The 12,101-nt window shown below is 48.5% G+C and overlaps 1 long non-coding RNA gene across 1 annotated transcript in view; it reads right to left on the bottom strand.

Annotated features, from left to right (window-relative positions):
• LOC109300570 overlaps positions 1 to 12,053 on the bottom strand; it is a 27,751-nt gene extending 15,698 nt beyond the window's left edge. Inside the window, exon 1 of the long non-coding RNA XR_002098264.1 lies at positions 11,375 to 12,053. This is a non-coding gene — a long non-coding RNA (uncharacterized LOC109300570). The remainder of the gene's footprint in view (positions 1 to 11,374) is intronic.
• Positions 12,054 to 12,101: the final 48 nt, after the last annotated feature.

Genomic DNA, 12,101 nt, shown 5'->3' with positions numbered 1-12,101 from the left:
TACCCTGGGGGTCTTTAAGAAGAGGCTTGATAGCTACCTGGCTGGACTCATTTGAGCCCAGTTTTTCTCCTGCCCAGGCAGGGGGTCGGACTTGAAGATCTACAAGGTCCCTTCGACCCGACTTCTATGATTCTATACTAATGCTTCAGTCTTTAAGCATGTGAGCAATCCTGGTCCTAGTCAGCAAATACCTTGGTGTTTCCAAAGGCAGAAATGGGGTCAGACATTCCTCCCCTTTCAGCTTGGAAAATGCCCTCCTGCTGCACACACTTAGTTGAAAAGCAATGGAATCACAGCCAGGCCTGAAGCCAAGCATGTGCTGACATGCAGTATGGGTCCAGTCCAGCAATGGACTTCATGCAAGCGCAGTGTCTGCCCATGCAGCACGAAGCCCATGTGACTAGTGATGGGTGAAAACAGATGAAAAGGGTTCACAACTTTCTGTTCCAATGGGAAAGGAAAAATTGACTCCAACTGTTCCTGGCACAAATGCGACACTTCTAGCAAACGTTTGCCAGCAGCAGCATTCCCTTCAACTCCAACTTCTGCAGGGAGTTTGCAGAAAGCCAGATTCATTCATAATTGCCAGAAGCTCTGTGGAAACTCTGTTTTGAGCCTTATGCTTGTCCAGTTACAGTACAGAAATAAGCCATGTTATTTATGCATCCAATCAAAACAGCTCAGCTATTGAATACCCCCCTTGAGTGCTCAATTTATTTTAAACAGTCCAGGGCTAGGACTAGCTAGCCCCAGAGGCTCCAGCATCATGGTTTGTCTGTACTGGTTGGGGGAGCAGGGAGAAGGCTGGGAGCCGGGTGCAGCCACCCCTGCAGCCCAGGTGGCTGCTCCCACACCCCTGTTTGGCAAGTCCTGGATCTGCCCCTGCAGGCACCCAGTGATGTCCTGATGACCCAAGGCTTCTTCTAGTGAAAATCCCACAGGTATTAATACACGGAGAATATTCTGCAGTCCAGAAAGCCCCAACAGGCATATGGCATGATGGCTACAGAGCCTAGGACCACGTAGCAGCACAAGACTTCACTGAAGAAACCAGTACAGCAAAAGGTACCTATGAGCTCACCTATAGTATCTAATTGGGAGTGAACAGTAGAGCCTGGCTCTATTGACACTAGTGCAAGTGTCCCTGTTGACTTTGACGGGGCCAAGACTTCACTCTGTTATAATAATATTAGTCCTGTGCCTGGCTAACAAGTCATTTTCCATAGCAAACTACAAAAGTACACTAAAGAGCACTCATCATCCAACCCAGATAATTTATTTTAATTGCAAATTAATATAGAAGACAACAGTAATTCTAGCATGATGGCTAAGTTCAGAAGGCACATATCGTACTTCCCCTTCAGAGTGTTTAACTGGTTCTGTTAAGTGTGCCAGCTACCTCTCCATTTTAACTAAAAGCTGGCTAACCTCAGACTCCACCAATACCGCCTTCCTTCCCAACTCTTGTCGCTCCTACTAATCTTAGCAGGAATCAGATTCCTGCCTTAGTGTTTGGTTAGTGCAGGTGGGGTCCTGGCTGTACACAGCGAGTGCACTCATGTGATCTGCAGAATGAAAAAAGTGGCAATTTCACCAGGTCCATTAACTAAAGAGCAACTTGAGATTTTCTCCCTGCCTACACAAGACAGGGTGAAATGCCCCTGTGTGCAGGGAGCCTGCACAAGACCCTATCACTATGCCTATCCCCTCCTGCTTTCTGCCAGGCAGGGTTCACTGCCTGGATAGCTGCTTCACAAGCCTTCACTGGATCGGTAACGAGATTTTGCACATATGGATGCACTTACGATGTTTGTGAAAATGCAACCCCCCAAATTAAGCTGAATGCAATGGAAGGAAAACCTCCCTCTGCACATAATCAGTTCTGCTGCCTGGAGTTATACAGAGTGGAATTAGAGAAATCACATTCCCATTCACTATACTGAATGGGAATAGCTGCAGGTTCCCCCTGTCTTCAGCCTGCCCAAAGCACATTATATCACCATTACCAGGGTTTGCTGCTTTGTGTACCACGCTCAGGTCATCAGCCTCCTGCTATGGTCATTTTTTATTTGACTTAAAACAGCTAAATCTGCTGGCTCTGCCTTGCCATGTTGAATATCCAAGTGGCAGAGTTTGTAAATCACAATTACAGAGGATTATTAGTCACGGGACTAATCTAAAGCAAATTAATTTGGTTGCTAAAATGATTTTGCTCATCTGTGTGTAAATCCTGGTACAATGAAGATGATGAGTGTTTGTTCAGCCACTAGATACATCTCTGCCCTGGCAGGGAGCAGCCCAGAAGATAGCAGTAATGATTTTAATGATGCAAGTACTAGACCTACAGAGGCGATTTGTATCAGTCCCAGCGTGAAGAGCCAGGAGGCCGGTAAAGAGCATACAAGGCTGCCAGCAACTGGAGTGTCTGCCGTAGGGTGGCCCGGCTCAAAATCGTGCTACTGCTTGCACCTGGGGGGGGCAGGTAGGGTCACACTACACCATTTTAACAAGTGCCTCAATACAGCAGCTACTACCCGCTTTAAAAGGGAAAGCTGCAATGCTGTCACTGAGCAGGGACAGACTGCTTTGGCCAGACAGCAAAAGAGGGGGCAGAATCTGCAGAGGCGCAAAGTGCCACGTGCCTTCAGTTTTCACCGACTCCAGCAGGAGTTTAAGTAGAACGAGGGCTGCAGGGCTGGGTACAGGTGACCAGAGACAAACTCGGATTTACGTAGTGCACGTCAGGACAAGGCATGGCACCGGTGCAGACCCACGCCCATCGGCAGCATGCTGATAGCAGCACTGCGATTACACAGCAGCAGGATGTGATCTTGTGTTGACACCACATTACTTCCCTTGCAGCTGGCATGCAGCAAAGAGGAGGCCTGGCCCTCTGCCTGGGGCCAAATCTTCCCCTCTCTACTGCCAGGCCTGCTCATCTTTCTGCTAAGGAAGATGCTGAAATATCCCATCCATGCATTTCAGAGCAGGGGGCTGTTGCACTAGGTCCCCAGATCATGCTGTATTTCCCCCTTCCAAAATGAGATATGCTGGGCCCCCAAATTTCTTTCACAGGCCCTATTTGAGACCCTAATTCCACCAGCATTTCCCAAACCTCTGCACCCCCTGCTGGCAGGAGAGAAGCCTGCAGAGGAACGCACAGGTGAGCAGACAGGCTTGTCCTCGAAAGAGCCAGGCAGAGAAGCCTATGCATGTGCTAGCTACGGGCAGCCGTCGAATCTTGGGGCTCTACACCACTGAAATCCCAGCATCCTGGTTCCTCTCTAAAGCCATTAGCCATGTACAGGTGCACACATGCTTCTCCTTTAAGTACTTTTCCCATTGCCCATGTCTGCCTGCTGAAATACAGCTTTTACCCAGACCTGGGAATCGGTGGCACATGAGACCCTGACATCTAGAATGAAAATCCCAGGCCAGATCATCCAATGCACCAAAGCGGTACTTGTCCCATAGGCTGGGGGGGGGGGACAGGACCTCCTATGGACTTTCTGGGAAGCTGGAGTAATTAAATATCGTGATGGCCTCAGCTGGGAGGCCCAGGGAACCAGCACACCGTCAGCAACACCAAATGCTTTCTCTCTAGAGATCAGTGCCTAGTGCGGATACGGGTCTCTCCCAGCCCCACTCGACGCCATACACCCTGATCCCGATTTAGAACATTTTATCTGGGGCCACCATGTCGCGCTTTCCCTCTTCCCTCCAAAAGCTTGTGCCAACACAGACGTCAGCAAAAGGAAGTAGCTCTCAGAAGCAGCCATGAGCTGTGACAAATGCAAACTGTTTGCTTGACCTGTAAAACAATTAGCGATGGGAGCGACACTGAACCAGGAGCTGGGAAAACCTGGGGGAGATGAGAGAGTGCAAGAGAGGGAAAATGCAGAGATGAGAAAGCAAAGGGAAGAAGCAGGGCAAAGAAAGGCAGAAGTGGGCAGTCATGGGGGGAGCTGTGAAGAGCTGATGGGGGAGGAGAGGCCTCAGGACAACAGGTCACACTCGCACCAAGACCCAACACTGGCTTTTTAGCAGCCCCTGCAAGCCAGGCCCTGCCTGCTCCAAAGCAGCTCCAACCAACCCATGCGCTGAGTTCAGTTCTCAGTGCCCACTTAACTCAGGAATTGAGTGTCTGTGGGCAACGGAGGCTGATAGTGGCACGACTGCCCTGCACGCGGGGCCTCCATCCTAGTCGTCTGTACCCTACTCCTTTTCTCCTCCGTGTTGCTTAGTAAGCTGTCAAAACCTATAGCTGAATGCGGCTCTTCATCTGTCCTGCATGGGAGGTATGAGGAATGGACTGAGACTCCGCTGTCCTGGTCCTCTTAGGTTTCCACACCAATGCCCATCGCTATGCCACCTGAGCACCCTCCAGGTAGCAATCAGCATCAATGGCAAAGCCGATAGCTGTTCGATGGGATTATGCAGCCCCTTCTCTCTGTGAGCTCTTTGGCAGAGGGATGCAGATCGCATACAGCACGTGGCACAACGAGCTCTACGCAGCAATACAATACAAAAAAAGTCACTCCTGTGGCTCCTGTTGGCTAGGTAACAAGACTGCCACAAGAATGCTACTCTCCAGTTATTCCTGGGCTAAAGCAGAAGGGCACACAGGAGGATGATGTGGTTATATTCAGATCAGAGAGAGAAATAAAGATTTTCAAGACATCCCAGGCCAGTGTTCAACCCAGCCACACAGTCCTGTATGTGAACTACTGCCTTCCCCCTTCCCCACCAGGTCCTGTGAGCAGTCAGCCCTGCTCCCCTCCCCTGAGCATCCCTGAAGGGGAAGCAGGAAGCCAAGTTTGTGTTAGATCCTAGGCCAGTGCCCCCATTGCTGGCCTACAGCTGGGGATAGCTGTTGAGCCTGGGAAGTGAGCAGAGGCTCTGCATGCAAGAGTGAGGAGTGAAGCAATCATTCCTTTGTGCGTGTTTACTTGGGAAAGGCAAATGGCCAAGAAGTTCTTGCCCTCAGGCTATTCTGAGCCTCAGGACAACGACTCCTGGCAACATCAGAGGTGTTGAAGAGCAAATCTCAAATGCAATTAGGGCACAAAAGTGCAGTCCCTCCTCACCAGTCTAGGGGTACAGGCCAGCACCAGGCCAAGTCCATGGTCCAGGTCTAGGGTCAGACCATGCCATGCTACCCAAGACCACGTTCTCACATTGCCTGCTGAAACAAACATGAATACAAGCCAACGTAAGCCTCCAAAACACCTAGAAAGAAATCATTCATCTGCCTGGGGCTCTCATCATAGCAAGCTGTGGTTTGAAATGAACACCACTGGCACAATTCCAAGGCACTCTATAGCAGGGCAATGAGTGGAGCCACTCTGTCAGAGATGCCTGATTAGCAGATCTAAGGCTGAGAAAGGGAAAACATTTCCACAAGTCCAGGCACCAGCTGTTCACCAAGCAGGAGGAAACTTCTCAGTGTGCCCCTCCAATGTGCAATGGCAAGACATCAGCTTGTCAAATCCAAAGACAACTTGTCCAGTTCTGCAAGTCCTCCCTCCTCCAACAGGTCTGCACTCCCATTCCAAAAGTGTCATCACCAGCGGTGTCCCAGCTCAGGCCAAGAGGAGTCTAATGGCAAAACGCAGAGATTCCTGTATTGCATGCAGCTTCAGCCACCACAACCAGAATGCCTCGAGGCTATACATGCAGCTTAGTCGAACTCCTAGATGTATTGCTAGGAAACAGAGAAAAAACCCTGCTCCTTGGCACACGTGTGTGCTGCAAACCCCATGCACTCATGCGGAACTGCAGTCCAGATACAGAGGAGAGTGGACTTTGGCTCAAGCAGCTATTTGATTCTGAAGCACTGTGAGATCCTTGGATTAAAGGTGGTATCATGCAGCATGAACACAAAATAGAGCACAAGAAAGGATTAGTATGTACTAAGAAAGGTGCTCTGGCTCATTCAGTATTCAGCAGCAAAGTTCACTCCAGCTCTTAAGAAATTCTGAGTGATGGGGTTTGCTGGTTAAGATGACATTTGCTGCTAGATTAACAGCACAAAGGTTAACATATGTAGTTTTGCTTTCCCTTGCAAACCCAGTGCTGGCATCCAGGCTTGCTTCCCACTAGAAGCGGATCTGCCCACTTCCCCTGCCGAGAGCTCAGAAGTGACCTGGGGCTTGCTTATCAGAGTGCACTTGCTGAACAAACAGTTTCACTACAGCTCAAATAATTTTGCAGAATGGAAGATAAGTTAGGGAGCAGCTTGCCAAGAATGTTTAACAGCAGGTCACCCTTTGTATAAGGTTAAGTAGTAAATCAAGAACGATAAAGCACAGGGAGAAAAAAAAAAGCATGCGTCAGATCTCAGATAGGCCTAATTCTCTCCACCAAAGCAGTGATTGCCAGCCAGGGTGCAACTCCATGACCACTCCCACGTCAAATCCAAGGAGACGAACAAGCAGTTATGGTTCATTTTATTGTGCGCTGCCTCGCTCCATAACCTATTTATCAGGTTTAAGCACGCTGCAGGCACTCCTAGCCTTTCTACTGCCACCCAGTAATGAGAGCTGCTGCAGAGAGCATTTTACCAGTGTCTCAGCCATAGCAAGTGTACTCTGACTTCAGTGCTACAATTCTAGTAGCACACGGTGACTAGTGGCATAAATAGCCCTTCTTTGTCATTCTGCTCTGGGCATCACGGGATCAAACATCCTTGAGGTTCTGGTTACAGGGCTGTGGAGCAGTAACTGCTGGAGGCAAGAGGAGGATTCCTGGCCGAGCATTATTCTGGTGCCAGCCACCCAGTGCAAACACATACTCTGCTCCAGAGAGTGCCTGTGCCATGCCCCAGCTCGGTGCCAGTAACCCTGTCTCCCATCCTGCGTGCAACATCAGTACCCACTGCAACCTGTTGTTGCCAGCAAAGAAGGTACACACTCGGCAGGCTAGTGCCAGGGCTACGCTAGACTCAGACTGTGGGGACCACATGCACCTCTGCTACTGAACATCATTACACTGCCCCCAGGCTCTACAGGCCATCTCCAAGCCTTACCGCAAGAAAACAGCATCCCAATGCTCCCTGCTCTTGCCCCTCCTACACGGCTGGTTGGGAACACGTCTCGCTCTGAAGCACCTGCGTGGTTGTTTATCAATGTGGGAGCTGGTGGGTCTTTAGGTTGGTTTGTCAGCAGGCTACACTGGTACCACAACAAACCTTGGTTCTGATCCACTGGGAGTTGATGTGCTTTAATCTCTTGCAAAGGCACCGAAGGGGCAGAGTCCGGCCAGCAGGATGACTGTAAGTACTACCTGTAGCGCACAATGCCTGGGAGAGGGGAGGGAAGAGAAGAAGAGACAGCATTGTTCCTCTTGCAAAACACCAAGGTGACTAGTGCCGGATTGTCAAAGGGGTTTAGGTACCAAAAGGTAGATTCACAGGTAATCACAGGAAATCAAGGAGTGAGAGATGCTGAAGAGGTGTGCATGCTTTCATAAATCCCACTGGGCACCTATCTTCCCAGCTTTTGAGTCTGGCTCTTGGGGTCAGCTCTCAAAGCACCAGTCACTATCACATGAGCATTACGTCTAGGATAAGATACCCACAGGTGGGGTCCTGGGGTGGCCACCACCCCAAGCACCCCCATCCACGGTTCCTGGGGCTGACTCTTGTTCCCTTGGTATGGGATCACCCATTCCCAGGCTGCTCCGCTCTGCTCTTGCCTCCTTTTCTGGGGCCAGGCTGCTCCCAGGTGCCAGAAGGCGTCAGCATGGCCAGGGAAGCTGGTTCCTGAGAGACCCAGGTCAGGGCCAGCTCCACCCTCAGAGGACATCATTTCCCAGATGGGCTCCTTCTTACACAGGTTATTACCTGCCTGCTGTGCTGGGATAGAGAAGCCCATGTCAGCACACCCTGTCCTCCAGCTCACCACCACCTTGGATGCCTGCATCCCACGACTGCCCTCTACATAGTTATGCTGCTGATTAACCAGGGTCATCATAACCAGCCCCACTCCAGGAAGCCTAATCAGCATTGCCACACTCAGCCCTGCAGTTAGAAATACCCACCTGGACACTGAAAACAGACACCATCACATGAGCTGTCAGCAAAGCTATTTGCCTCCCCCATTTACGCTATTAGCGAGGACCACTTGGAATTTGGATGCTCTTCAGTAAACTAATGAGCAACCACATCTACCTGCGGTAAAGTCCCTGACCCCACTTGGCATTGGTGATTTCACCACTAAGGGTTCAGGCACCCCCAGGCTTAGCTGTGGGGATTTCAAATATAGTGCAGAAAACAAGCAGTAAACTATCAAATATGCTATTTTGCAATTACTTGGAATTTTTTTTTTTTTTTTAAGTTCAAAATCTCTGTTAATTGAAGCTTTGCTGAGGCTTATTCACTAACCCACCAAAGTACACACCAAACTAAAAAGCATTCGTTTGGCACTGGATTACTGTTTAATATAAAATACCTGACTCCTTCATAAATAATTAACTTGATCATAGCCAAGATGCGAGAGTATCCTCTTTGGTATGTATAACTTTAAACAATTTCAACTTGTTAATTTCCTGACAAGTGCAATCAAGTGATAATGTAAGTGATGATATAAGCCACTTGTTAAAGTACAGAAATCTCTGAATAAGAAATTCTCACTTCTTCATTAGGAGCAAATGTTTTCTCAAAGTTAGAAGAATCAATATACTCTGCCTTTTGATACTGTGCTGATGCCTAGGGAATAAGTACCTCATCAGTCTCTTTTAGCTCTTTATTCACTTTAATTTAAGGCAGTGGCAACTTTCTAAAATGATTTACACTCCTTTGTAGTCCCACACATCTTCCCTGTCTTATGTCTGAATTTTTCTATCCATGTCTCTGTTTAAAGAGCAGCTATTCAAGGGGTAGACAGGAGCTACAGTCCTAGTAAACAAGGGTTTGAGTTATTAGTATTGTTTAATGATGAATTGAAAAATTAAGTACTCTAGGACAGAAGTGTTATCGAGCCATGAAATCTTGGCACCTCCCTTTCAAGCAGTGATAGATTAGCCCTGAATCTGTGTTCACTTCTGAATGCTCTATTGCTGTAAAAGAATGCATAATAAGAATTTCTTCTTGTTGTTGACTCTTTCTACATAAGAAGTGTCATTTATTTTGCTTGGATATATTTGAGTTTGCCTTGTACCATCTGGCAACCATATCTGCACATGCCACATTGTGCACAGAATTATCACAGAGTGTCCAACTAGATTTCCTCAACACTGGGACTAATTTTTATCATCAGAATGAATGTTTCCATTGTATGAAAGAAACTAAAGCAGCAGCCAAACCAACTCCCAGTTCACCTGAGCCCCAGTATGGGCAACGCATGCATTCAGCAGCCATCACAGCCATTCCTTTTTCTATCTATTCCCAGGCACTTACAAGCCGATAGGAAACTAACAACTCACACAGGCTTCAGGTCAGTCTCCTCAGTGTCCTCAACCTTTGAGAATCCAGTCCTGCAAACACCCATGTAACTTCACACATGCGCAGGTGATTTCACTGAGTCGAACGCTATGAGGGCTGTCACTCAACAGTACAGCCAAAGATGATATAAGCTAAGTACAGATGTTCAAAAACCCCTGGTGCAAGCACTCTATCACACTTTACTTAGAGTGCTATAGTTAGAGTGCAAGTGAACTGGACGGATGTTCGCTATTTGGTGCAGGGGGCTTGGAGCCTGCCTGCACTGGCCACTGGCAACTGTCAGCAAAGGTTGCGGGGAGAGACTCCAAACCCCTTCCCCACAGTCCCCCCCAGCCAGGCACTTTTCCTCTGCAGCTCCCCAGCGCAGGTCCAGGGTTGCTGCAGGGACAGGAAGCCCAGATCCCTTTCCTCCGCTGCTCCCCTGAAATAGCCAGGAGGGCTGCCCAGCTAGGACAGGCAACAAGGGAAGGGGTCTGGGCCCTCTGTCCTCGCAGCAGCCACCGCCCCACATCACACTGCTGCTAGGATCTGGCACAGATGTTCAATAACGTGTTCTAACAAAAAGCACATTAATCTAATACTTCATCCATCTAGGGTTAACTGAGAGTACGATCGCCATTTTTAAAGCAGTCTAAGAGCCGTGAGCGCCTGTTCAGTTACAGCTTTAGAGTGCCGTCTGCTTTCAGTGTAATGTCTGTACCTAGCCATAATCTTAAATCCTTTCCCCAGAAGCCATGGCTACAGTATTCTGTTTGTAAAATGCCCAAGACATTGCTGATTTTCCTTTTAAAGTGGTGGGTGAACACCTCATGGTTTCATAGTTGGTAGGGTCAGAAGGGACCTGAGCAGATCACCTCACCGCATCTCAGACCTGGGTTGTACTCCACCTCTATACACAGCCAGCCAACAATCCCATTACACAGTTATGCTTTTGGACGCATCCTTTTTTTTTTTTTTATGGCTGAAGTCTGAGGAGCAGATTCTGATCTCTGCTGTACCACAGCAAGCCTAAATTTACAGTGAGACTGTTGTGCCAAAGGCCTAGTCAATGAGCACAATAATAAAATGCATTAGCACATTTAGAGCTCTCTCTCCAAACAAAGTGATTTAGTTTAAAAGAAAAATAATTGCCCAAAAATGTAACTACCGGTGTTTTAGGGAAGGGTTTAAGAATGACATCCCCATGCATTTTAATAGTTACAGGCTGTTGCCTGCAAGTGTCATTGCTCCTTCTGTTGCAAACAGAGACATCTTTGAAGTGCCACTAGCTAATCTGAACTTGTCACTGTCCAGTGTGTTTCTCTGAAAGGATCATCTCAGCAATCTGAGCCAGCACATTCAGAAATCAAGAGCTCTAATTGTTTTTAAATGGCATAATTTATGACCACCCAAAGATGTTTCTATTATTATGGCAGACTGTTTTTGGCTCAGTCTACATCAAATTATGGGGTCAGATGTTGTACTTGCCTTTCAGCACTGCTTGGATTGCTTTCACAGGGGTTTATGTTTCTTCTTGATAAAGTGTCATATTTGGCTTTGAATTTGGAAAACAAAAACAGTTTTGCATAAAGAAATAAAAAGGTCCTCGTGTCTCAGAAATCAAAACCATTTGCTAGGAAATGAAATCTGTCTGAGATAAAGCTGTTGGCTTGCTCCTTGTACACAGGACAGGGTCAGAGCCTGTGTGGATGTGGGAGGAAACCTGTACCGTGTCAAGTGTCCAGAGCTTTGTTTTAGCTTTCGCCCAACATCAAGTCTCATCCCACTCAAGCAATCTCTCCTCCCACGTTGTGTGACCAGGTTTTTCCTTTCTAACCTCCCTTGTTCTGATACCCCGCAAACATTTGTTCCAGGAGGTAATCATCTGTAGCTTGCTAAGGCTGCATGAGTGCAAGGGTGGGTCGATGTACACAGGAAAGGGAAGATTCTCACCTGTATGAGTTCTGCCCAAGACCTTATGCCAGCAGTGAAGCAGGTATCAGCTACAGGTACTCTCCACACAACAGGCCGGGGTGGGGGAGAAGAGGGAAGGGTGTCTCATGGGTCCAGGAAAGTAGCTCCTGCCAGCACTCCCCCAGTCAGCCAGGGTCCCTGTGCAAGACTACTGTCCCCCAGCCATCTCTGCCTGTCTGAAGTCCGTTTTGTGAAGCAGTGCAGTATTTCCAACCTGAAAGATTTAAAATCGTGAGTCAGAGAACATCAAAACCATGAGTCAGACCCTCACTGCCACAAGCAGCACAGCTCCCACTCTTTCCAGCCACATCACTTCACTTCCTTTATAAACATGGGATGACAGAAAAAAGAAAGCTCAGAGAGGCTCAGGGCAACTCTCTGCCATAGGGGACTGTGCTCAAAAGCCATCCTATGGCAACACCCCTGCCCACACAGCCCCGCTCTGGACTTGTACGCGCAGAAGGCTGACGAAAGGAATGCAGCCACGCTGGAGCAGGGCTGGCGTGCTGGGCACCACACCAGTAAGCACCCTGAAGATGGCGAGACAGAGCAGCGCTGGGCATGCACAAAAAAGCAGTTGCGCGACATGTTTTTCAGCACTTAGTGCACATGGAGAGACCGGGTGCGGGTGCTTTCACAGCATCTCCCCTTAGCATTGTGCAGCACCATGCAGGCTTGCCCCAGACTGCTGTCTGACTTGAAGTGT

Source organism: Gavialis gangeticus, unplaced genomic scaffold (assembly GCF_001723915.1).
Source record: "Gavialis gangeticus isolate Ggan-Ray unplaced genomic scaffold, GavGan_comp1, whole genome shotgun sequence".
In the NCBI taxonomy this organism is placed as follows: Eukaryota; Metazoa; Chordata; order Crocodylia; family Gavialidae; genus Gavialis; species Gavialis gangeticus.
The sequence above is the reverse complement of the archived record's forward strand: the minus strand, read 5'-3'. Positions and strand labels throughout refer to the sequence as shown.